Raw genomic sequence first — 27,966 nt, 5'->3', positions numbered from 1 at the left:
AGGGCTGTGGGGATAGGGCGGGGGAATGGGACTAGCTGGATTGCTCTTGCACGGAGCCGGCGTGGACTAGATGTGCTGAATGGCCTCCTTCCATGCTGTAATCTTTCTATGATTCGAAGAGTAAACCGTATGACTCTGCCTAATCATATTATGATTTTCGAGGTGCCCTGTTACTACGTCCTTAATAATAGATTCTAGCATTTTCCCTACTATTGATGTCAAGCTAACTAGCCTGCAGTTCCCTCTTTTCTCTCTCACTTCTTTCTTAAATGGCGGGGTTACATTTGCTACCTTGCAATCCACGGGGACCATTCTAGAATCTGGGGAATTCTGGAAGATCACAACCAATGCATCCACTATCTCTGCAGTCACCTCTTTTAAAACCCGAGGATGTCGGCCATCAGGTCCAGGGGGTTTCTCGGCTTTTAGTCCCATTAATTTCTCCAGTATTTTTTCTTTACTAATATTAATTACTTTAAGTTCCTCACTCTCATTAGGCCCTTGGTTCCCCACTGTTTCCGGTATGTTTTTTGTGTCTTCTACTGTGAAGACAGATATCAAATATTTGTTTAACATCTCTGCCATTTCCTTACTCCCCATTATAATTTCTTCTGTCTCTGCCTCTAAGGGACCCACGATTATTTTCACTCATCTCTTCCTTTTCAACATACTTGTGGAAGCTCTTACAATCTGTTTTTATATTTCCTGTTGGTTTACTGTCAGATTCAATTTTCTCCCTCTTTATGAATTTTTGGTCATCCTTTGCTGATTTCTAAAACTCTCCCAATCCTCAGGCTAACTACGCTTTTTGACTACATTGTAAGCCTCTTCTTTTAATCTAATATTATCCTAAATTCTCTAATTAGCCACAATTGTACCACTTTTCCCGTGGAGTTTTATTCCTCAAGGGAATGTATATTAGTTGAGAATTATGAATTATTTCTTTAAATATTTGCCATTGTTTGTCTGCCGTTATATCTTTTAATCTAATTTCCCAATCGACCTCAGCCAACTCGCCCCTCAAACCTACATAATTGACTTTATTTATATTTAAGACCCTAGTTTCGGACTTAACCACATCACTCCCAAACTGAATATGAAATTCTATCATATTATGTTCACTCTCCTCCAGAGGATCCTTTACTATAAGTTTACTAATTAACCCTGTCTCATTACACAATACGAGATCTAAAATAACCTGTTCCCTCGGTGGTTCCTCTACCAATTAAGTACTTTTGAAGTGTAGTTGCTGCTTTACTGTAGGAAACACGGCAGTACATTGCACACAGCAAGGTCCCACAAACAGCAATGTGATAATGACCAGATCATCTGTTTTAGTGATGTTGGTTGAGGGATAAAAATTATAATTGAATTTAAAAGACCGGTCCAGCAGTAAGATACGGGTTTTCACCCACCTGCAATGTTTCTAAACCCGACCTTACCACCGGGGAAGATACCAAGCAAAGGCTGGGCCAGGGAGGCAGGGACTCTCCACAGGTGGTGGGGGGAGATCAAGGGAGAATTGCCCAGGTTGCTCTTACATCCTCTTCCAGTGGCTGGATTCAGACCAGAAATGGTGGAGGTCGAAGACCCAGAGAAGGGGAGAAATGGCCTCAGATATAGAAATGACCGAGGCTCAGTTTTAATCACTGTCGAATAGTTTACAATTCAGCAAATATATTGTCCACACAGAGAAAATTGTCCACCGCAGCCAACGTATCAGGCGGGTAGAAGTGGGCTCTTCGAGGAGTCGAATTTCTCTTTAAAAACTCTCCAGCCAAATGGTAATGTCCCTTTAAATTTACAATCCTGCCACACCAGTCATCACCAGCTTTAATGTGCTGTGTCAGATCCTCGATCCAAGCAGTTTTCTGCTCCTGTCACTGTGACTCATTTCTATTATACACGAGAGAGAGAGAGAGAATGTACTGCAAGTCTATTTATAAATCTCAGCCCATCTCCCCATCACTCACTGAAACATTGTTGGTGCAGAGGGGTGATTGAGCAACACATATTTCTCCCTGTACCTTTCTGCCAGCTGAAATGTGTCCATTATAACGAGAACGGATGATGTGCCACATAAGTACAGTGCCTGGCATGTGATCCTTGGCACATTTATACACAGAGGCACCCTCAGAAAAGGTGGCAAATACCATGGCACTATTTTGGATGGAGAGGGCCTGAGGCTTAATTGCGACAGGCCTTTCCCCACAATATATGTGTGAGTGACAGGAGACACAGACGGCGACACGGGAGAGACAGACGGGAAGAGAGAGAGAGGGAGAGACAGACACAGACATTAAAACGTACCCTTGTTTTAGATGGAGTATGACTTAAAAGCAAAGTAATGCATTGTTTCATTGACTAGTAATGAGGTGAATAGTTACTAATAGACCCCAAACTCATTCATAACACCTGCAAGAATAACTTGCAGTTATAGCTTTCCCTCCAGTGGCACATGTGGACTATCATGCAATGTGAAACAGGGTGATTTTAACTCTCCCTGATCGCAGGAGCAGGAAAGGATTGGGGAGCAGTTAAAATAGAGCAGCTCCATTTCCCGCTCCATTCCCGTCGATCGGCCGTTTTAACGCCACTCATCTTGGCTTTTAATGAGTCTCCCGCTGGACTCCTTGGTCACATCATAACCCCTGAAATTTAACCCACTTCTGAGCAGGGAGGCCACCCCGCAGGGGGAACCTGTCGAGAAGCCTGCAAGGCACACTGAGGTAAGTTTAAAAAATAAACCGACCTTTGAGTAAATAAGGAGAAACTGTTTCCACTGACAGGAGGGTTGATAACCAGAAAAAAACAGATTGAAGATAATTGACATCTAATCCAAATACATTATACACAAGATGGGTAAAAAGAGTTAAGATACAGATTAGCCATGATCTAAATGAATGGCAGAACAGAATCGAGGGAATGAATGATCTACTCCTGAGGGTGTGAGAGTGCAGTTCAATGGGCCCTTACTCTCACTTGATTCAGTTCTCTGGGCGCCTACATTCACAGGGGGACAGTTCGATGGACCCTGACAGTCACTGGGGAACAGTTCCATGGGCGATGATTCTCACTGGGTACATTTCCATGAGCACCTACTCTCACTGGGGTACAGTTCCATGCACCCTGACTCTCACTGGGGTACAGTTCCATGCACCCTGACTCTCACTGGGGAACAGTTCCATGAGGCCCTACTCTCACAGTTCCATGGATATTGTCTGTCACTCGAAGACTATTCCATGGATCCTGACACACTCTGCGAACAGTTCCGTGGACACTGTCACTCACTGGGGTACAGTTCCACGGACACTGTCACTCACTGGGGTACAGTTCCACGGACACTGTCACTCACTGGGGTACAGTTCCACGGACACTGTCACTCACTGGGGTACAGTTCCACGGACACTGACACCCACTGGGATACAGTTCCACAAACACTGACTCTCACTAGATACAGTTCCATGGACACTGACACTCACTGGGATACTGTTCCACGGACACGGTCTCTCACTGGGATACAGTTCCATGGACACTGACTCTCACTGGGATACAGTTCCATGGACACTGACTCTCACTGGGATACAGTTCCATGGACACTGACTCTCACTGGGATACAGTTCCATGGACACTGACACTCACTGGGATACTGTTCCACGGACACTGACACCCACTGGGATACAGTTCCACGGACACTGACACTGACTGGGATACAGTTCCACGGACACTGACACTCACTGGGATACAGTTCCATGGACACTGACACTCACTGGGATACAGTTCCATGGACACTGACACTCACTGGGATACTGTTCCACGGACACGGTCTCTCACTGGGATACAGTTCCACGGACACTGACTCTCACTGGGATACAGTTCCATGGACACTGACTCTCACTGGGATACAGTTCCATGGACACTGACACTCACTGGGATACTGTCCCACGGACACTGACACCCACTGGGATACAGTTCCACGGACACTGACACTAATAATGAAATACCATGGATGAAGAAAGAGATAAGTTCAGAATTGAAACTAAAGAAAAAGGCATACACTCAGCACCTGGACAATAAAGAAGAGGATGACAAAAGGGAATATGAAGAGGTTAGGAAATAAGAAAAAAAAACCTATTCAGAAGGCAAAGAGGAATTACAAAATTAAATTATCAAAAACTAGGGAAGGTGCAAACAAGATTTCCAAGAATAATATGAGAACTGAGATTTTAACTATGGGGAAAGACTGAACAGGATCGCTATATTTTGTCTAGAAAAGAGAAGGCAGAGGGTGATCTAATCGAGATCTTTAAAGTTATGAAGGGGTTTGATAGGGTCGATGTAGAGAAGATGTGACCACTTTTGAAGAGTCCAAAACTAGGTGACATAAATATAAGTTAGTCACTAATAAAATCAATAAAGAATTCAGGAGAAACTTCTTTACCCAGAGAGTGGTTAGAATATAGAACTTGCTATCATATGCTGTAGTTGAGGCGAATAGCAAAGATGCATTTAAAAGGAAGCTAGATAAATACATGAGGGAGAAAAGAATAGAAGGATATGCTGATAGGGTTAGATGAAGTACCTGAACTATCTCCTCCTTGAAGGCCTCCCTTTGCTCTTTAACTGTTTTACCTGATAATCTTTGTTCCCATCCCATAAGGGCCAGATCTCTTTTCAACTCACTGAAATTAACCCTCTTCCAGTTAAGTATCTTCAACTTTCATTGTCCTTGTACTTTTCCATAATTACTATAAACCTAATCATATTGTGTTCACTGTTTCCAAAACACTCTCCCATTGAAACTTGCCCCACTTCATTCCCCAGAACTAGATCCAGCACTGCTTTCTTCCTCGTTAGGCTGGAAACATACTGATCAAGAACCTCAGACATTTACAAAAGCTTAAACTATCCCAGCAGCTCAATCTAATACCACAGCTCCAACTAACCCAGTAACTTAATCTGAAACTGCACTTGCAGTAAATAGATTACCTCAAACTAAAGCTGCCGCCCTAAGTAATCCAGCACCTCAACATAAAATAATATCTCAAGCAAAAACAGTACCTCAAAAAGGCAGTACCTCAGACCAGCCCAGAACCTCAAAATAACTTAATACTTCAAAATAATACAACCTCCAAACTAATCCAACACCTCAAGCTAACCGAGCACCTCAAGTTAGTCCAGCACCTTAACCTAACCTAGCTCTTCGGGCAGTACAGTACCTCTAACTGGCCCAGCACTTCAGACTGATATAGCACCTCAAGCTAATACCATGTATCTCTAAAACTGACCACAGCACCCTGAAACTGTCTCTGGTACTGCAAACTGGGTTCAGGGACCATAACTGAGGCAGTGTTCAATGACTGACTATCCCATCTCCCCAAATGAGTCAGCATCCTGAAGCTGTCCACAATACGCCCCAAACCAATCACATCATCCGCTATAAAACACAATACCCAGAAACTGACCCAGTCCCCACACACTTACCTCACCATCCACACATTGATCAAACACCCAAAGCTAATGATGGCACCACACATTGGGCTTCTGCATCCTGTAAAATGATAACTGCACTGTCACAGCAAACCACAGCATCTGTAAACAGACCTTAAACAGTGCACATTACCCCAATACTGAGCAGAGAAACCCCAAACCACAACACCCACAAACTGACACAGAACAACAAACATAGACAACGATCTCTGATGATTCAACACGCCCAGACTGATGCCAACACTGGGATTGTAGAAACCCCTGACGCTCAGCCTTCGGTGTCAGCCTCATCATGTGGGTTCATTCTGGATTCGAGATATGTTTCGTGCATTGAATATTTTTAGGCTTATGAGTCAGTGTAAGACTTGGATCCTGGGCTTGTTTTGAGTTTCAACACAAATTTGGGTTCTTGGCTTTTCTTTATGTTTATAATTCATTTTATATGAGTTGGTCACTTTAGAATTGGGATTGGCTCAGGCTCCCAGTTTAGTTTTATATTCTGGGTCAGTTTGGTCAATTTGAGATTCTGTGTTGTTTTGAGTTTCTGGCTCAGTATCTGGTTGTAACATACTCCACACAAACTGACCACAAGAGCTCCAATTAACTCAGGACCCTCAAGACTAACATTCTCCACGCATCCAAAAACACCCAGCACTGCAAAATATTCCACAGGACCCCGGCAAAGACTGATCCTCACAGACTGATCTCAATGATCCCTAACATTACATCATATCTTAAAACAGCAGAAGAGCCTTAAACAAACGACAGAACTAACAAGTGAACCAGTGGAGTGAGCGAGGGTTCTGGGCCAGGTCGGGTTTCCAGGTCTGCTTGGTGTTACGGGTCTGTTTCGGGTTTGCCGTGTTTTAATATTCTGAGTCCGTTTAGGATAGTGGATCAGTTTAGGGTTTGGATCAGCTTGTGATTCTGAGTTGGTTGCAGTTTTGCTTTGGTTCCAGGTTCCAGGTCGGTTTCGGATTCTGGAACAGTTTAACGTTCTTCCACTCTGAGAGGGGAATCCAGAGGACCGGAGCTCTTGGATTGACTCGAGTTCCATTGGAGCTTTAACAATTTAGGCCACAAAGTGTCAGTTTGAGGGTCTGGGTCAGTTTTGCTTTCTGTATAGGTTTAGGGTTTTATGTCGATTTCGGGTTCTGGGTCACTGTGTTTTGGATTGTTTTGGGTATCCAGTCATTTCAATTTACATTTTCATTTGGGGCTTAATGTGAGTTTGGAATTCTGGGTTACTCTTAATTATGGTCAGTGTAAGGTTCTGGGTCAATTTGAGGTTCTGACTCAATGCTCGGTTGATGGCCAGTTAAGGTTATCTGGTCCCTTTTTGGATTCTGGATCAGTTTCGAGTTTCAGGTCAGTTTAAGTTTCTAAGTCACTGTGGGATTGTCAGCTAATTTAAGGTTCAGCTCAGCTTAGTGTTCTTGGTCTCTGAAATGCTTTGGATCAGAGGTTTTTAAGAACAGCGATGGGCTCTTATTCATAGAGAGTTCTGCATATCTTCAGGGTTCCAGGGCACTTTTAACTTTAAGATCAGGTTGAGGTTGTTCAGAGGTTTGGGCGTTCATGTTCAGTTCAGTTTAGTTTGGGTTCAGGTAGAGTTTTTGTCTGTGGGTCATTTTACAGTTCCTGGTTTATTTGAGGTTTGTATGTGAGTTTAGGGTCTTCCAGTGTTGGGCACCATGTTGTTTAGGTTTGAGGATCAGATTGAGAGTTGTTGCTTGTTTTGTTCAGAGTCATTGTTGGGTTCTGGTTAAGTTTAGGTTTGTGACTTGCTCTAGTTCTGCTTCAGTTTGGGGAAATGGTTGGGTGTCTGATTAAGGGTTAGTTTGGGGATTTAGTTCAATTTGTGTTTCAGTGTCAGTTTAGGATTGTATCATTATATGTTTGCCTTGTAGTACAAGTGTCTCCATGAGTTTCGAGTTCTGGGTCATTTTGTAGTTATGGTCAGTTTCGGGTTCAGGTTCAGTTTGGAAATCTTCAATATCATTTCCACCTCAATATTTATCCAGTTAATCTTCACAGCTTTAACTGAGGATTTATTTCACATATCACTACACAATGGGGAAATCCTTCCAATCGAACACTAAGGATTATTAATGTTGTATCCACGTCACATAGTGTTGTGACACACAATCTATTTCTCTTGTTGTATTTTAGACTATTACTGTGTGAGTTTCTGTTCTTGTGGAGGTGTCTGTGGGTTCCTGTGGGCTGGATGTTGGTAATTTCAGCCTCTAATGCCTGTGTTTGGACACAGTCCACACTGACAGGAGGCAGATCTGTTCTACCTGCTGCTTGTAAGGATCCCACATTAAACAGTCTGGGCAGCATCAATCCATTACTTACTGGGAATGGGCCCACAGCAAATATTGTTTTTATCTAATGATCTCACTCAGACAGGCTGGAGTATGGCCGGTGTTAAAAGTGAATGAGTGTCAGACTGATGAAAATATTGGTGCTATTGGAATGTATGGTAACAACAGTAATGAAACTTCACTCACTTAATCTTCTAATATACACAGCAAATCTTTGTTTAGTTGATAAATAATGAACCCAGGCCCTGCGGTTACAATTGCAACTTACTGTCCATAGAATTTAATGGAAACTGAGCAACTTGTGTTGATGTATCACCGGCCTGAAAATATAACCTCTGAACACCAACCATGGAGTGGAGTGAACCAATAGGTGGCAGCTGCAGTTAAAGGCAGAGAAATGGAATATGTAGAGAGAGACAGGTAGGGAGAGGGAGGAATGTGGAGAGACAGAAACGGAAAGTCAGAAAGAGGGAGGGTGGAAAAAGAAAGGGAGTGACTTAAGCAGAACGGGATGGACGGGCCAAAATGAGGGGATTGCATCGAAAAAAATGTCCGTGAAATTAGAGAGAGCAGGGCCAGGCACAGAGAGAAAGTGTATCGGGATGGAGCGAGGGGGAAGAGAAAGGATAGACAGCGATTGATGGGGATGATCGAGAAGGACGAAAAGAAATGGAGAGAGGGAGGGATAGGGACTCATTGAAGTGGACACAGAGAGGAGAACTGGGTTGGGATAGAGTAGGAGATGGGGAGCAAGGTCGAGAGGGATGACGTTTGAGTGAAACGGACAAGGAGACAGGGAGTTGGAGGCAAGAAAGCAGTGGAAACAGGAATAGTGAGATAGGTAATGGGAACTAGAGAGAGACAGGGAGGGATGAAGACAGGTATAGGCCGCATCAGAGAGAGAAAGAGAAGCAAACGGGAAGGTCATAGACAGACAGAGAGATAGACAGGCAGACACGCAGACAGTTGTGCTCATGCTGCAGGTCAGCCATTCTTTAAGATTATCTCAGCTATTTTGATTCACAGATGATTCATTTTATTGAGGTACAGGGCACTTATTATGTTGAATTGCAAGTGATCTCATTTGCTAAATTAGGTTCATCGATTTTCTGTAGCAGATCATGTGCAGTGTCCAGAGTCCAGATAATCTTAAAGAATGGCTGACCTGCAGCATGAGCACAGCTGTCTGCGTGTCTGCCTGTCTGTCTATCTCTGTCTGTCTCCGACTTGGCTCAATCGATAGGGTGACAGGATCTGGGATTTAGTTGGGAGGATCTGCAATTTTGCTTAGAGGACATGGAATGTAGTTTACAGGGTCTGGGGTGTAGTTTCGTTCTGTGTACACATTTGTAAAACATTTTTGAAAACAACAGTGAGCGAGCCCCAGTTGGAGCGAGATGGAGAGTTTCATTAACCCAGTACGGGGTGTGTCAGCACCTGGAGATTTATTATAGTAAATGGAGAGCAGGTCCCCAGTGACACTAGAAGCAGAATTTTATTAACACAGAACATGGAGATTTCTTACGCAGATCAAACCCTTACTGGTAAAGTCACACATTGTACAAAAGGGATCCAACAAATTCCTGAAATTCGTCATTTCGTAACTAAGCGGGTTATTCATATATCAGTGATAACGCCCAGTGTGTGCAACCTGCTGTCTACAGGATCTGAGCTAACGAGAGCTTTGTTTATTTTTTAAAAATCTGTGTGTCTGGCTCTGTATCCCCATGTCCCTGGCCCTGTACCCCCGTGTCCCTGTCATCATCACCCCCTCCTCAAAAACCCACCCTTGACCCCTATGTCCTTGAAAACTACCACCCCATCTCCAACCTCCCTTTCCTCTCCAAAGTCCTTGAACATGTTGTTACTTTCCAAATCCGTGTCCATCTTTCCTGCAACTCATTGAAACCCTCCAATCAGGTTTCCGCCTCTGCCACGGTACTGAAATGGCCCTTATCAAAGTCACAAATGACATCCTGTGTGACTGTGACTGTGGTAAACCATCCCTCCTCATCCTTCTCCACCTGTTTGCAGCCCTTGACAGGGTTGATCACACCATCCTCCTCCATCGCCTCTCCTCCACCATCCAGCTGGGTGGGACTGCCCTCTCCTGGTTCCATTCCTATCTAACCACTTGTACCCAGAGAATCACCTGCAATGGCTTCTCTTCTCGCTCCCGCACCGTTACCTCTGGAGTCCCCCAAGGACCTATCCTTGGCCAATCCCCTTTCCTCAACTACATGCTGCTGCCCCTCGGCAACAACATCCGAAAACACATCAGGTTCCACATGTACGTTGACGACACCCAGCTCTACCTCACCACCAACTCCTTCGACCCCTCCACAATCTCTGATTTTTCATACTGCTTGTCCGACATTTAGTACTGGGTGAGCAGAAATATCCTCCAACTAAATATGGGGAAGACTGAAGCCATTGTCTTTGGTCCCCACCACAAACACCATTCCCTAGCCACTGACTCCATCCTTCTTCCTGGCCACTGTCTGAGGCTGAACCAGAGCGTACACAACCTTGGCGTCCTATTTGAGCCTGAGATGAGTTTCCAACAGCATATCCGCTCCAACTCCAAGACCACCTACTTCCACCTCAGTAACATCGCCCGTCTCCGCCCCTGCCTCAGCTCATCTGTTGCTGAAACTTTCATCCATGCCTTTGTTATCTCTCGACTTGAATATTCCAATAATCTCCTGGCCAGCCTCCCATCTTCCACCCTCCATTAACTTGAGCTCATCCAAAACTCTGCTGCCCGTATCCTAACTCGCACCAAGTCCCGTTCAGCCATCACCCCTGAGCTCGCTGGCCTACATTGGCTCCCGGTCCAGCAACGCCTCGATTTTGAAATTCTCATCCTTGTTTTGAAATCCCTCCATGGTCTCACCCCTTCCTGTCTTTGACCTCCTCCAGCCACACAACCCTTTGGGATCTCTGTGCTTCTTCAATTTTGGCCTTTTGCGCATCCCCAATTTTAATCGCTCCAGCATTGGCAGCTGTGTCTTCAGCTGCCTCGGCCCTTAGCTCTGGAATTCCCTCCCTCAACCTCTCTACCTCTCTTCCTTTAAGCCGCTCCTTCAAACCTACCTCTTTGGCCAACCTTTTGGTCACCTCTCCTAATATGTCCTTATGTGACTCGGTGTCAAATTTTGTTTGATAATCGCTCCTGTGAAGTGCTCTGGGACATATAATTACATTAAAGGCGCTGTAGGGTATTTCGAATGACATCACTCTTTAACTTCCGGTGGCCATGTTGGTTATTTTCCAACTCCTGCGAAAGATGTTACATATTCACCAATTGCTGACATTGATTGTACATCTGTCAAAGGCAAAAAGAGATTTGATGCTGCAATGAAAGCTGTGCAGAGCCCGGATGCAACTTTCCCTACCAACAGTACCACACCCAGTTGCACAGAGACGACGGCAAACTCACAATATCCCACCACCAAATGATGCAGATGTTCCAAGATTTTTTGAGCATTTTAGTCAGACTGGAACAAAGACTGCCATTCTCAGCATAATGGAACCATGCAATGCAGATTTTATACCTAAACCTGTGCAGCCTCATTTCCTTAAGCCATTGAAGTAACTCAGGGACAGCAAAGGATATGGGCCCCGGCAACATCCCGGCTGTAGTGCTGAAGAATTATGCTCCAGAACTAGCCGCGCCTCCAGCCAAGCTGTTCCAGTACAGCTACAACACTAGCATCTACCCGACAAAGTGGAAAATTGCCCAGGAATGTCCTGTCCACAAAAAGCAGGACAAATCCAATCCGGCCAATAACCACCCCATCAGTCTACTCTCAAGCAAATTAATGGAAGGTGTTGTTGACAGTGCTATCAAGCAGCACTTACTCACCAATAACCTGCTCACCGATGCTCAGTTTGGCTTCCACCAGGACCACTTGGCTCCAGACCGCATTACAGCCTGGTCCAAACGTGGACAAAAGAGCTGAATTCCAGAGGTGAGGTGAGAGTGTCTGCCCTTGACATCAAGGCAACATTTGACCGAGTGTGGCACCAAGGGGCCCTAGTAAAATTGAAGTCAATGGGAATCGGGGAAACCTCTCCAGTGGCTGGAGTCATACCTAGCACAAAGGAAGATGATAGTGGTTGTTGGAGGCCAATCATCTCAGCCCCAGGACATTGCTGCAGGAGTTCCTCAGGGCAGTGTCCTGGACCCAACAATCTTCAGCTGCTTCATCAATGACCTTCCCTCAATCATAGGGTCAGAAATGAGGATGTTCGGCTGATGATTGCATAGTGTTCAGTTCCATTCGCAACCCCTCAGATAATGAAGCAGTCTGTGCCCGCATGCAGCAAAACCTGGACAACATCCAGGCTTGGGCTGATAAGTGGCAAGTAATATTTGCGCCAGACAAGTGCCAGGCAATGACCATCTCCAACAAGAGAGAGTCTAACCACCTCCCCTTGACATTCAACGGCATTACCATCGCCGAATCCCCCCCCATCAACATCCTGGGGTCACTATTGACCAGAAACGTAACTGGACCAGCCACATAAATACTGTGGCGACAAGAGCAGGTCAGAGGCTGGGATTTCTGCAGCAAATGACTCACCTCCTGACTCCCCAAAGACTTTCCACCATCTACAAGGCACAAGTCAGGAGTGTGATGGAATACTCTCCACTTGCCTCCACTCAAGAAGCTCGACACCGTCCAGGACAAAGCAGCCCATTTGATTGGCATCCCACCCACCACCCTGAACATTCACTCCCTTCACCGCCGGCGCACAGTGGCTGCAGTGTGTACCATCTACAGGATGCACTGCAGCAACTCGCCAAGGCTTCTTTGACAGCACCTCCCAGACCTGTGACCTCTACCACCTAGAAGAACAAGGGCAGCAGGCACATGGGAACAACACCGCCTGCATGTTCCCCTCCAAGTCACACACCATCCTGACTTGGAAATATATCACCGTTCCTTCATCGTCCTGGGTCAAAATCCTGGAACTCCCTTCCTAACAGCACTGTGGGAAAACCTTCACCACACGGACTGCAGCGGTTCAAGAAGGCGGCTCACCACCACCTTCTCGAGGGCAATTAGGGATGGGTAATAAATGCTGACCTTGCCAATGATGCCCACATCCCATGAACGAATAAAAGAAGACTGGAAGTATATCAGAACTGGATGTGATGAACTTCGCAATGAGTGTCAGATCATTCAGATCTGTCACACAAGAAGCAAACACTGCAGAGCAGAATACCAGGACTCAGGCAGACTCTAGACTTCGGTTTATGTATCGAAGTGGTCGCATACCGGCCTCCAGAATGAAGACAGCATGCCTCAACCGTGTTGATAAACCATCACGCAGTTTGATTAAAGCCATATGCTACCCAGAGACTGTCAAGCTCTCCACCAAAGCTATTGCTGGGGATGTGACCACGAGAAAGCTGCTCGAGAAGATTACACAGACTTTATGTTCCTGTCTGACGAACATTTCAACGTGGAGGATTCGTGATCAGCACTCAACCCTGAGTATCCCCACCTTGCTGCATCCCCAGATGGTGGTGTATCATGTGATTGTTATGGGTCTGGTGTACTGGAAATCAAATGGCCATTTGTGTGAAGGACAAGTCTGCTGAAGAGCATGCATGGCTTCAGAAAAATGATGTTGGATCTGAGAGTTTGGACCGTTAGCAGCAGTACCACTACCATGTTCAGACCCAGTCGTTTGTCAAAGAGAGTTCTGTGACTTTGTTATATGGACAGACAAAAGTGTTCATATTGAGCGCATTTTGCCAGATCATGATTTTATTAATAGTATTTTACAAAAAGCTACAGATTTTTTTTATTGGGTCCTGATGTTAGAAGTCAGGGGAAAATATTATTCACGTGTGTAATCAGCAAATAATTCAAGGGTTAGAAACATTTGTGTTGTTTCAAAATGTCAAAATCTATGGCATCTGTACTTCATTCAGTTCTGCAAATGTTTCTAAATTGATTCAATGTTCAGTTGTGGCGCTAAGAGTTTTTATCGTAAACCAGTTTTAAAAGGCTGAATAAATTACATTAAAACTTCATCACTCAGTAAATGATTAGCAATTAAACATTATCAATTAAACAGAACAACTGATGATGACAAATTTGTCAAGTAACCACACAGAGATCCAATTTTGCCAATCAAAGTAACACCATCAGTATCCTTGTTATTCATGAAGTCCAGGGGAACAGGTCCCTTCATAATCGCATATTTTTGCCCTACATTGCCTGTCACTCTTTCAACATCAATCCTAACATTAGCCATTTTCCTTGTGTCAATAACGTCATTCAAAGACAACTGATTCTTTCCTCTTGTAAATGCAGGATCTCGATTTGTGCACGTAACATTCCAACAGTATCAGTGAGGTGAAAGCCTCTGTTGGCCAGAATCCGATCTCCAGGTAGAATATTATTTAAAAATCCAGTTTTCTGTAAGATGTTCACTAATTCTACCACCTTAATATTTGCAAACAAAACTTATTACACCTCATGGAATTATCCCCGTCAAAATGTAATTGTGTTGTGGTGCTTGTAATTAGACCACGTTTCTGCACGGGCTACGAAATGTGAAGGCCCATCAATAAAAACCTCAAAACAGTCTGTTATAACAGCAACTTTGTTTCCAAAATTCTCTTTGAAGACCATTGGCATGGTTTTAATTAACTCTTCTCTGGTAGGCAATCTTATCAAAAAATGTAACCTTACATGCATGATATTTATAACTGTTGAAAAGATGTGAGACACGAAAGCGATAAGCCAAGTCTTGCACACTTAATTACAGTCTAAGTATCACCACTTTCTCATCACTGGAGAGTCTATAACTCGGGGGCACTGATTCAGGATAAGGGGTCGGCCATTTAAAATTGAGATGAGGAGGAATTTCTTCACTCAGAGGTTTGTGAATCTTTGGAATTCTCGACCCCAGAGGGCTGTGGATGCTCCGTCGTTGAATATATTTCAGGCTGAGAGCGATAGATTTTTGGAATCTAAGGGAATCAAGGGACATGGGGATCGGGTGGGAAAGTGGAGTTGAGGTGGAAGATCAGCCATGATCTTATTGAATGGCGGAGCAGGCTCGAGAGGCCGTATGGCCAACTCCTGGTCCTATTTCTTATGTTCTTAAGTTGTCATTATCAATTGCTGAAACTTGGTCAGGGAATTTCTAGCAGTTTCATTAATGAAGGGTTCAAGAAAATTAAACACAATTATAAGCACCATGAAGTTCTGAAGATTTGTATAAAACTTTATTATATTTTCATAACTTTGAAATAAATCCTCCGGTATATTTTCTTTCAACTTTTGAGTTATCCTGAAGTAGGCGATTGATCTCGATCCCATACCACTGATCATGCCTCCAGTTAACTCTGTCTGGGATGCCACATCACCTGGGCCTGCTTGGTCCACTTGTCCATCCTCCATTATTGACTGGTCTTCCCCGAGAGTCAAAAGTGCTGATGCAGCTTCTGGATCCAGCTGCTGCTTCTTTCTTTTCACTTGCCTCTCGTGGCGAGATACAGCAATTGAAGTTTCCTTCACCTTCTCCTGTCTGAGCTTTAAGAAAGGCGCCCAGTCTGGGTTAGTCGACTCATAATGTTCAGGCAAGAGAGCCAAGCTTTAACAGAAAAATAAACAATAAGACAGGACAAAAAATCAGAGAAAAGGAAAATCATTCCATCACTTCAAATTACAAGGTGATCACAATTGCTGCCTGCAAGCCTTGCACCTGACCGCAGCGAACATGGTCCGTGGGCACTGAAATTAAGGCAATGTTTGAATTTCAACACTGTTAAAAAAAACACAGAAATATAAAGTAAGCCACAGATGTATTTCTGATTTTATCCGACCTTTCAAAGATGAACCAGTCCAGCCTTTGTAATTGCTGGGATCCATAGTCCAGTCACCAAATACCAGATGGGTCCTAAAAGTAAAATTGAACAATAACCGAACACATATATAAAACTTCGTGTTGTGTCTGGTCTATGATGGATCACACGTGCTCGTTACCATCCGTAACTGTTCAACAAGTCGACTGTCCCGTAAGTTTCATCCAGTTCTGTAACAGCAAATATAAAAACACTGATGTTTTTGTCTTTGTTGATACAGATATTCAGTATGAATACAACCTAGAAAGATATTTGACAATGAACTTACTTGATACAATATGGTCTGAGCAGACTCGAACATGCGGAAGGTTAAATAACGTCAAGTCGGACAGAGCAATCCTCGCCAGTCACAATTCTCACTCCTTTTTAGACAATTCCTCAGTTTTAATCCCTTGGTTAGTGATAATAGCAGGAAGACGAAAGAAGGACTTATCCTTATCTCTGTTCCCTCTATTAGTACCGCCTACAAAGGCACAAAAATTCACCATTTGAAGGACAATTCGACTGCACACACGGACCTTCACTCACTCAACAAGCCTTACGGCAACATCAAAAGCAAAATACTGCGGATGCTGGAAATCTGAAATACAAACTGAAAATGCTGGAGAAGCTCAGCAAATCAGGCAGCATCTGTGGAGAAAGAAACAGAGGTAACGTTTCAGGTCAAAGACCTTTCGTCAGAACTGGAAGATGTTAAAAGATTTAAAGTTTTTGAGCAAGTACAGAGCCAGGGAAAGGAGGGGAGGGAGGGAGAGGAGAGGAGAAAAGAACAAAAGGGAAGGTCTCTGATAGGGTGGAGGGCACGAGTGATTAAATGACAAAAGGGATGATGGTCCAAGGCAAGGAAGGTGGTAATGGGACAGGTTAAGAAACAAAAGATTGATCAGTTGCTGTAAATGGCAGAACCGTTGCCAGCACCAGCTGACCGAAAAAATGGGAGCAGTGGTTATGATCTGAAGTTATTGAAATCAATGTTCAGTCCGGAAGGTTGTAAAGTGCCTAATCGAAAGATGAGGTGCTGTTCCCCAAACTTACATTGAGCTTCATTGGAACAGTGCAAGAGGCCGAGGACAGAGAGGTCAGAGTAGGAGTGGGAGGGGCAATTAAAATGGCAAGCGACTGGCAGGTCAGGGTCACGCTTGCGGACAGAGCGGAGGTGTGACCCTGACTCAACAACGTGTATTAGGAACACCCTATATAAATGCAAGTTGTTTTTGTTGTTATGTGTCTGACCCTGTCTCCCTGTGTGTCTGATCCCGTATCCCTGTGTGACTGATCCCGTATCACTGTGTGACTGACCCTGTATCCCTGTGTGTCTGACCCTGTATCCCTGTGTGACTGACCCTGTATCCCTGTGTGTCTGACCCTGTATCCCTGTGTGTCTGACTCTGTATCCCTTTGTGCCTGACCCTGTATCCCTGTGTGTCTGACCCTGAATCCCTGTGTGTCTGACCCTGTATCCATGTGTGTCTGACCCTGTATCCCTGTGTGTCTGACCCTGTATCTCTGTGTGTCTGACCCTGTATCCCTGTGTGTCTGACCCTGTATCCCTGTGTGTCTGACCCTGTATCCCTGTGTGTCTGACCCTGTATCTCTGTGTGTCTGACCCTGTATCTCTGTGTGTCTGACCCTGTATCCCTGTGTGTCTGATCCCGTATCCCTGTGTGACTGATCCCGTATCACTGTGTGACTGACCCTGTATCCCTGTGTGTCTGACCCTGTATCCCTGTGTGACTGACCCTGTATCCCTGTGTGTCTGACCCTGTATCCCTGTGTGTCTGACTCTGTATCCCTTTGTGCCTGACCCTGTATCCCTGTGTGTCTGACCCTGAATCCCTGTGTGTCTGACCCTGTATCCATGTGTGTCTGACCCTGTATCCCTGTGTGTCTGACCCTGTATCCCTGTGTGTCTGACCCTGTATCCCTGTGTGTCTGACCCTGTATCTCTGTGTGTCTGACCCTGTATCTCTGTGTGTCTGACCCTGTATCCCTGTGTGTCTGACCCTGTATCCCTGTGTGTCTGACCCTGTATCCCTGTCTGTCTGACCCTGTATCTCTGTGTGTCTGACTCTGTATCCCTGTGTGTCTGACCCTGTATCTCTGTGTGTCTGACTCTGTATCCCTGTGTGTCTGACCCTGTATCCCTGTGTGTCTGACCCTGTATCCCTGTGTGTCTGACCCTGAATCCCTGTGTGTCTGACTCTGTATCCCTGTGTGTCTGACCCTATGAATCCCTGTGTGTCTGACCCAGTGAATCCCTGTCTGTCTGACCATGAATCCCTGTGTGTCTGACCCTGTGAATCCCTGTGTGTCTGACCATGAATCCCTGTGTGTCTGACCCTGTATCTCTGTGTGTCTGACTCTGTATCCCGGTGTGTCTGACCCTGTGAATCCCTGTGTGTCTGACCCTGTATCCCTGTCTGTCTGACCATGAATCCCTGTGTGTCTGACCCTGTATCTCTGTGTGTCTGACTCTGTATCCCTGTGTGACTGACCCTGTATCCCTGTGTGTCTGACCCTGTATCCCTGTGTGTCTGACTCTGTATCCCTTTGTGCCTGACCCTGTATCCCTGTGTGTCTGATCCCGTATCCCTGTGTGTCTGACCCTTTATCCCAGTGTGACTGACCCTGAATCCCTGTGTGTCTGTCCCTGAATCCCTGTGTGTCTGACCCTGTATCCCTGTGTATCTGACCCTGAATCCCTGTGTGTCTGACTCTGTATCCCTGTGTGTCTGACCCTGTGAATCCCTGTGTGTCTGACCCTGTGAATCCCTGTCTGTCTGACCATGAATCCCTGTCTGTCTGACCCTGTATCTCTGTGTGTCTGACTCTGTATCCCTGTGTGTCTGACTCTGTATCCCTGTGTGTCTGACCCTGTGAATCCCTGTGTGTCTGTCCTTGAATCCCTGTCTGTCTGACCCTGTATCTCTGTGTGTCTGACCCTGTATCCCTGTGTGTCTGACCCTGTATCCCTGTGTGTCTGACCCTGTATCCCTGTGTGTCTGACCCTGAATCCCTGTGTGTCTGACTCTGTATCTCTGTGTGTCTGACCCTGTGAATCCCTGTGTGTCTGACCCTGTGAATCCCTGTCTGTCTGACCATGAATCCCTGTGTGTCTGACCCTGTATCTCTGTGTGTCTGACTCTGTATCCCTGTGTGTCTGACCCTGTGAATCCCTGTGTGTCTGACCCTGTATCCCTGTCTGTCTGACCATGAATCCCTGTGTGTCTGACCCTGTATCTCTGTGTGTCTGACTCTGTATCCCTGTGTGTCTGACCCTGTGAATCCCTGTGTGTCTGACCCTGTATCCCTGTGTGTCTGACTCTGTATCCCTGTGTGTCTGACTCTGTATCCCTGTGTGTCTGACCCTGTGAATCCTGTGTGTCTGACTCTGTATCCCTGTGTGTCTGACCCTGTGAATCCCAGTGTGACTGATCCTGTATCCCTGTGTGTCTGACCCTGTGAATCCCTGTGTGTCTGATCCCGTATCCCTGTGTGTCTGACCCCGAATCCCTGTGTGTCTGACCCTGTGAATCCCTGTGTGTCTGACCCTAAATCCCTGTGTGTCTGACTCTGTGAATCCCTGTGTGTCTGACCCTGAATCCCTGTGTGACTGACCCTGTATCCCTGTGTGTCTGACCCTGTATCCCTGTGTGTCTGACCCTGTATCCCTGTGTGTCTGACCCTGTATCCCTGTGTGTCTGACCCTGAATCCCTGTGTGTCTGACCCTGTATCCCTTTGTGTCTGACTCTGTATCCCTGTGTGACTGACCCTGTATCCCTGTGTGTCTGACCCTGTATCCCTGTGTGACTGACCCTGTATCCCTGTGTGTCTGACCCTGTGAATCCCTGTGTGTCTGACTCTGTGAATCCCTGTGTGTCTGACCCTGAATCCCTGTGTGTCTGTCCCCGTATCTCTGTGTGTCTGACCCTGTATCCCTGTATGTCTGAATCTATATATGCTGTTTTCCCCTCTCCCTGTCTTTTTCTCTCTGACTGCAACTTGGCCGATCAAACAAGGTACAAGAGGCTTTCTGAATCCTCACTGCCTGTTGGTACAATTCACCTTCTCCCCCAACCTCTGTGGTGTTGTCGTGGATCTCTTCTAAACACACATTGGCCTCACCCCTTCCTGCTCTGTCACCTTCTCTTCCTTTGAACACATTATCCAGTTGCACCCTCTCACCTTTCCTCTCTCAACCTCTGCACCAGGAAACTTCTTATTCTTTCTGGTTTCAGCTAAACATTGTTTCGGCCACATTGAGAGGATGCTGCTAATCTCACAGTGAAGAGAAAGGAACAGAGAAACTGAATAGGATAAAAAATTAAATAAAGATTGGTTGCTTAACAGGTTGGCAGCGTTCAAAGTAGAAAAGTCACCTGGTCCAGATGGGATGCATCCCAGGTTGATGTGCGCAGGAAGGATGGAAATAGTGGAGGCTCTGGCCAAAATATTTCAATCGTCCTTGGATGTGGGAGTGGAGCCAGAGGACTGGAGAGTTGGAAATGTTACACGCCAGGTCAAAAAATGGGATGGGGTAAACCCAATAACTACAGGCCGGTCAGCCTAACGATGGTGGTGGAGAAACTTCGACAGACAATAATCCGTAAAAACATGGGTTAATAAATGACAGGCAACAGGGATTTTATAAATGCAAGTCGTGTCTGACAAACTTGATTGAGTTCTTCGATGAAACGACGGAGATGGTTGGTGAAAGTAGATCAGTTGATATTGTGTATATGGAATTTGAAAAGGTGTTTGATCAAGTGACAATAATAGACTGGTTAGAAAACATGAAGCTCATGGAATTAAAGGGACGGTGGCAGCGTGCACACGGAATTGTCTAAGAGGCAGAAAGTAGAGCTTAGTGGTGAATGGTTGGTCATCAGACCGAGGTAAATATACAGTGGTGTCCCCCAGTATTAGGACCACTGCTATTTTTGATATATATTAATGACCTGGACTTGTGTATTGGGGGCATAATTTCAAAGTTTGCTGATGACATAAAGCTTGGAAATGTATTAAACAGTGTGGAGGACATGAGAAGACTTCAGGAGGACATGGACAGACTGGGGAAATGTGCAGACACGTGGCAGATGAAATTTAATGTAGAGAAGTGTATAGAGGTGTTCAAAATTATGAGGCCTTTTGATAGAGTAGCTGGGAGAAACTGTTTCCATTGGCAGCAGTGTTGGGTACCAGAGGACACAGATTTAAGATAATTGGCAAAAAAGCCAGGGGGGAAATGAGAAGAATTTTTTAACGCAGTGAGTTGTTATGATCTGGAATGTACTGCCTGAAAAGGGAGGTAGAAGCAGATTCAATAGTGACTTTCAAAAGGGAATGGGACATGCACTTGAAAATGAAAAAAACTGCAGGTAAATGGGAAAGATTAGGGATGTGGGACTAATTGGATAGTTCTTTCAAAGAGCCGGCACAGGCATGATGGGTTGAATGGCCTCCTTCTGTGCTGTAAGACTCTATAAAAAATTGGTATCAGTAAAACTGACCATGGAGCTGTTGGATTGTCGTAAACACCCAACTGGTTCAGTAATGCCCTTTAGAAAAGCAAAGCTGATGTCCTTATGTATGACCCCAGTCCCAAACCAATGTGGATGGCTGTTTCACTGTCCTAGAAGTGGCCTAGTAAGCACTCAGTTGTACGAAACTGCTACAAAATATACAGACTGCAGCGGATCAAGAAGAAGATCCACCATCACCTTCTCAAGTGTCAGCCTTTACTCCATGGTCGCACTCTCGCCTCTGAGTCAGATGGCTGTGGGTTCAAGTCCCACTCCAGGGTCTTGAACACATAATCTAGGCTGACACTTCAATGCAGTACTGAGGGAGTGCTGCCCTGTCTGAGGCCTTTTGGATGAGACCTTAAACCAAGGCCCCTTCTGCCCTCTCTGATGGGCGTAAAAGATTCATGAGACTATTGGAAGAGAGAATGGGAGTTCTCCTCGATGTCCTGGCCTAATTTATCCCTCAAGCATCATCACTAAAACAGATTATCTGTTTCGTTTCCAAGAATTGTGGCCAGAGTTAATCTTCCTCCCTTGGCAGACAGAAATACAAATGAACACCCAAATGCAACTTTTGTACTTTATTTCAGCATAATTCAAGCTTAGAAGTGAAACCAAACAGACAGACAATCAATTTTAAACAATTCCAAATTGAGCAAGTTTCTCAGTTCTATGGGGAAATATTTCATTTTCCGTTAATTGCAACAAAATCACAAAGGCCTTTTACATAAATTTTAGTGACAGGACTTGGTTAACTCTAGCGCTCAGATGGAATCTTTCCGACAGATCGTTCTTCCTGAGCTCCGTGAGAATTTTCAATCTTGCAGTTGCGAATACAGAAATATTTTGCCTTGTTTTATTGAATTGGTGAAGAGAGACAGCGAACAAAGGTGAAAGGTGATATGTTGACAAAATAATAGGGTAACAATCAGACCACTTTCACACTGAAAAAATCTATTTGTGAACAACGCTAACCACCCAATCCATGGAAACAATTGGTGAAGTCCACTCAGAAAGTTCATGTTAAAAGGTGAGCGGTTCCGTTGTGAGGTGACAAGGCCCCTGGACTTACGGAACGTGGGATGGTTCTCATGAAAGGAAAGATTGAGCTCACAAATCAGACCATCGGGAGGAACTAATATGGATTTCCCAGTCTCATCCTGTCCTCATTCTTAAGAACCTTGATGGATTTTTATGAGTCAGATATCTACCTGAGAATAAACATGTGTGAACCACAGAAAGAACGGATTGCCTTATCATTGTTAATAGATTGGCCATCTAGCCTATCAGTGAAATGGACCTGGAGCACCATGTCTGTTTCTGTGGCAAACACTGGGGTTTCTGTGCAATGTGTCTGTGGTATTTCTGCACAAAACAAGTATATTTACAGCGTATCAGCTACAATGTGTCGGATGTGGAATTGTGTAAATAGTGTAGTAGCTCCAGTTGGTCAGATGTCGTCTCAGGTTATTAGTAAACTGGCTCCCACGGAACCAGGTGTGAACAACCTATTCGATTGAGAGCTGCGCTTGCTCTCCGCAATTTTATTCTTCACCAGTGCCAGTTCCTTCCGCTTCCATAAAAATCCCTGTCTCCGACTCTCTGAGGTGCAGTCCCTCCAAAGTTTTTATTCCCCATTTGTTCATTACCTCTGGACTCCATCTCTTCAATCACCTCCCTGCACCGCGGTCTCCATACCTCCACCCTCCCACTCCTCCATCTCTTCAATCACCTCCCTGCCGGTCTCCATACCTCCACCCTCCCACTCCTCCATCCCTTCAATCACCTCCCTGTCGGTCTCCATACCTCCACCCTCCCACTCCTCCACCTCTTCAATCACCTCCCTGCCAGTCTCCATTCCTCCACCCTCCCACTCCTCCACCTCTTCAATCACCTCCCTGCCAGTCTCCATACCTCCACCCTCCCACTCCTCCATCTCCTCAATCACCTCCCTGCCGGTCTCCATTCCTCCACCCTCCCACTCCTCCACCCCTTCAATCACCTCCCTGTCGGTCTCCATACCTCCACCCTCCCACTCCTCCATCTCTTCAATCACCTCCCTGCCGGTCTCCATACCTCCACCCTCCCACTCCTCCATCTCTTCAATCACCTCCCTGCCGGTCTCCATTCCTCCACCCTCCCACTCCTCCATCTCTTCAATCACCTCCCTGCCGGTCTCCATACCTCCACCCTCCCACTCCTCCATCCCTTCAATCACCTCCCTGTCGGTCTCCATACCTCCACCCTCCCACTCCTCCACCTCTTCAATCACCTCCCTGCCGGTCTCCATACCTCCACCCTCCCACTCCTCCATCTCTTCAATCACCTCCCTGCCAGTCTCCATTCCTCCACCCTCCCACTCCTCCACCTCTTCAATCACCTCCCTGCCAGTCTCCATTCCTCCACCCTCCCACTCCTCCACCTCTTCAATCACCTCCCTGCCAGTCTCCATACCTCCACCCTCCCACTCCTCCATCTCCTCAATCACCTCCCTGCCGGTCTCCATTCCTCCACCCTCCCACTCCTCCACCCCTTCAATCACCTCCCTGTCGGTCTCCATACCTCCACCCTCCCACTCCTCCATCTCTTCAATCACCTCCCTGCCGGTCTCCATTCCTCCACCCTCCCACTCCTCCACCCCTTCAATCACCTCCCTGTCGGTCTCCATACCTCCACCCTCCCACTCCTCCACCTCTTCAATCACCTCCCTCCCTGCTCCATACCTCCACCCTCCCACTCCTCCATCTCCTCAATCACCTCCCTGCCGGTCTCCATACCTCCACCCTCCCACTCCTCCACCCCTTCAATCACCTCCCTGCCGGTCTCCATACCTCCACCCTCCCACTCCTCCATCTCTTCAATCACCTCCCTGCCGGTCTCCATACCTCCACCCTCCCACTCCTCCATCTCTTCAATCACCTCCCTGCCGGTCTCCATTCCTCCACCCTCCCACTCCTCCACCTCTTCAATCACCTCCCTGCCGGTCTCCATACCTCCACCCTCCCACTCCTCCATCTCTTCAATCACCTCCCTGCCGGTCTCCATACCTCCACCCTCCCACTCCTCCATCTCTTCAATCACCTCCCTGCCGGTCTCCATACCTCCACCCTCCCACTCCTCCACCTCTTCAATCACCTCCCTGTCGGTCTCCATACCTCCACCCTCCCACTCCTCCACCTCTTCAATCACCTCCCTGCCGGTCTCCATACCTCCACCCTCCCACTCCTCCACCTCTTCAATCACCTCCCTGCCGGTCTCCATACCTCCACCCTCCCACTCCTCCACCTCTTCAATCACCTCCCTGCCGGTCTCCATATCTCCACCCTCCCACTCCTCCACCTCTTCAATCACCTCCCTGCCGGTCTCCATACCTCCACCCTCCCACTCCTCCACCTCTTCAATCACCTCCCTGCCGGTCTCCATACCTCCACCCTCCCACTCCTCCACCTCTTCAATCACCTCCCTGCCGGTCTCCATACCTCCACCCTCCCACTCCTCCATCTCTTCAATCACCTCCCTGCCGGTCTCCATATCAACACCCTCCCACTCCTCCACCTCTTCAATCACCTCCCTGCCGGTCTCCATACCTCCACCCTCCCACTCCTCCACCTCTTCAATCACCTCCCTGCCGGTCTCCATACCTCCACCCTCCCAGTCCTCCACCTCTTCAATCACCTCCCTGCCGGTCTCCATATCTCCACCCTCCCACTCCTCCATCCCTTCAATCACCTCCCTGCCGGTCTCCATACCTCCACCCTCCCACTCCTCCATCTCTTCAATCACCTCCCTGTCGGTCTCCATACCTCCACCCTCCCACTCCTCCATCTCTTCAATCACCTCCCTGCCGGTCTCCATACCTCCACCCTCCCACTCCTCCATCCCTTCAATCACCTCCCTGCCGGTCTCCATATCTCCACCCTCCCACTCCTCCATCCCTTCAATCACCTCCCTGCCGGTCTCCATACCTCCACCCTCCCACTCCTCCACCTCTTCAATCACCTCCCTGCCGGTCTCCATACCTCCACCCTCCCACTCCTCCACCTCTTCAATCACCTCCCTGCCGGTCTCCATACCTCCACCCTCCCACTCCTCCACCTCTTCAATCACCTCCCTGCCGGTCTCCATACCTCCACCCTCCCACTCCTCCACCTCTTCAATCACCTCCCTGCCGGTCTCCATACCTCCACCCTCCCACTCCTCCATCTCTTCAATCACCTCCCTGCCGGTCTCCATACCCCGCCCTCCCACTCCTCCATCCCTTCAATCACCTCCCTGCCGGTCTCCATACCTCCACCCTCCCACTCCTCCATCCCTTCAATCACCTCCCTGCCGGTCTCCATACCTCCACCTTCCCACTCCTCCATCTCTTCAATCACCTCCCTGCCGGTCTCCATACCTCCACCCTCCCACTCCTCCATCTCTTCAATCACCTCCCTGCCGGTCTCCATACCTCCACCCTCCCACTCCTCCACCTCTTCAATCACCTCCCTGCCGGTCTCCATACCTCCACCCTCCCACTCCTCCATCTCTTCAATCACCTCCCTGCCGGTCTCCATACCTCCACCCTCCCACTCCTCCACCTCTTCAATCACCTCCCTGCCGGTCTCCATACCTCCACCCTCCCACTCCTCCATCTCTTCAATCACCTCCCTGTCGGTCTCCATTCCTCCACCCTCCCACTCCTCCATCTCTTCAATCACCTCCCTGTCGGTCTCCATTCCTCCACCCTCCCACTCCTCCATCTCTTCAATCACCTCCCTGTCGGTCTCCATTCCTCCACCCTCCCACTCCTCCATCCCTTCAATCACCTCCCTGCCGGTCTCCATACCTCCACCCTCCCACTCCTCCACCTCTTCAATCACCTCCCTGCTGGTCTCCATACCTCCACCCTCCCACTCCTCCATCTCTTCAATCACCTCCCTGTCGGTCTCCATACCTCCACCCTCCCACTCCTCCATCTCTTCAATCACCTCCCTGCTGGTCTCCATACCTCCACCCTCCCACTCCTCCATCTCTTCAATCACCTCCCTGCTGGTCTCCATACCTCCACCCTCCCACTCCTCCATCTCTTCAATCACCTCCCTGCCGGTCTCCATACCTCCACCCTCCCACTCCTCCACCTCTTCAATCACCTCCCTGCTGGTCTCCATACCTCCACCCTCCCACTCCTCCATCTCTTCAATCACCTCCCTGTCGGTCTCCATACCTCCACCCTCCCACTCCTCCATCTCTTCAATCACCTCCCTGCTGGTCTCCATACCTCCACCCTCCCACTCCTCCATCTCTTCAATCACCTCCCTGCTGGTCTCCATACCTCCACCCTCCCACTCCTCCATCTCTTCAATCACCTCCCTGTCGGTCTCCATACCTCCACCTTCCCACTCCTCCATCTCTTCAATCACCTCCCTGCCGGTCTCCATACCTCCACCCTCCCACTCCTCCATCTCTTCAATCACCTCCCTGCCGGTCTCCATACCTCCACCCTCCCACTCCTCCACCTCTTCAATCACCTCCCTGCCGGTCTCCATACCTCCACCCTCCCACTCCTCCATCTCTTCAATCACCTCCCTGCCGGTCTCCATACCTCCACCCTCCCACTCCTCCATCTCTTCAATCACCTCCCTGTCGGTCTCCATACCTCCACCCTCCCACTCCTCCATCTCTTCAATCACCTCCCTGTCGGTCTCCATTCCTCCACCCTCCCACTCCTCCATCTCTTCAATCACCTCCCTGTCGGTCTCCATTCCTCCACCCTCCCACTCCTCCATCTCTTCAATCACCTCCCTGTCGGTCTCCATTCCTCCACCCTCCCACTCCTCCATCCCTTCAATCACCTCCCTGCCGGTCTCCATACCCCGCCCTCCCATTCCTCCATTTATCAGATCTCATCGGTAATATGTTGAGGGACAGGAAACAAATCAGTCCCTCCAAGGTTTGCCCTATCCGACCTCTGCAAACGCCTCCATCTCCATGTCCCACACTCTTTGATCCTCCAACACTGGCCTTCTGTGCATTCACTCATTCCTCGGCTCCCCTTCTGCGGCAGTGCCTTCAGCTAACCCGGCTTTACTCTCTGTTAAACCCTTCCGCCTGGCAGCCTCCCTCCTCCCATTTAAAGAAAATAAATATACTGACTGATGGAAACTGCATCTCCTCCTGTGAAATTCCTCTATCGACTATTCTAACTGAGTCATCAGCCTGATAATTTTGTTTAAAAGACTTAACGGCCGTTTTAAAACAGAAACGGACCTTCTGCGACCTGGATGAGTCCGTGTTTCATGTCGACAAGGAGTGTGAGAGGTTGCAGCCCCTGTTCCACTATTTAAAGGGGCTGCTCCTCAACTTCTGGCTGCGCTTCAGTCCCACGCTCCTCGTCTTTGGCCACCGACTGAGGAGGAGGGCGGGTCAGTCGGAGGATCTCCTCCTGGGCCTGGCCAAGGTGGCCATCCACAGGTCCAGGTTTGACCTGGCCCGAGGGGGTGGTAGCTCTGACTGCCGGCCTCTCTTCCGTGGCCTTGTCCGCCCCGGGTGGCCCTGGAGAAGGAGCACTCGGTGTCTGCCGGTTGCTGGAGGCTTTCCGCGACCGGTGGGCACCGCAGGGGCTGGACCGGACAGTCAACATCAGCAACAACTTAATGATTCAATTAAATAAGTTTCTTTTGTCCTTCTTTGTATGATTTGGGTTTAATTAGTTGTGCCCCTTAAAAAAAACAGCGACTGAATGTG

General features: G+C 47.5%; 1 long non-coding RNA gene across 5 annotated transcripts in view; it reads left to right on the top strand.

Annotated features, from left to right (window-relative positions):
• Nucleotides 1-27,966, top strand: part of LOC137310000 (uncharacterized) — a 42,587-nt gene that overhangs the window by 10,114 nt on the left and 4,507 nt on the right. The window contains exons 3-5 of one of the 5 annotated variants that reach the window (XR_010960039.1): nucleotides 11,158-14,232; nucleotides 16,172-16,364; nucleotides 20,066-22,451. The exons of 2 other annotated variants lie outside the window; for them this stretch is intronic. This is a non-coding gene — a long non-coding RNA (uncharacterized lncRNA). Of the gene's footprint in view, nucleotides 1-11,157; nucleotides 14,422-16,171; nucleotides 16,365-20,065; nucleotides 22,452-27,966 lie in introns of those variants that run through there. 2 more of the 5 variants (XR_010960041.1, XR_010960038.1) reach the window with 2 other exon arrangements.

The sequence above is a fragment of the Heptranchias perlo genome, unplaced genomic scaffold, assembly GCF_035084215.1.
Source record: "Heptranchias perlo isolate sHepPer1 unplaced genomic scaffold, sHepPer1.hap1 HAP1_SCAFFOLD_199, whole genome shotgun sequence".
Lineage (NCBI taxonomy): Eukaryota > Metazoa > Chordata > Chondrichthyes > Hexanchiformes > Hexanchidae > Heptranchias > Heptranchias perlo.
The sequence above is the reverse complement of the archived record's forward strand: the minus strand, read 5'-3'. Positions and strand labels throughout refer to the sequence as shown.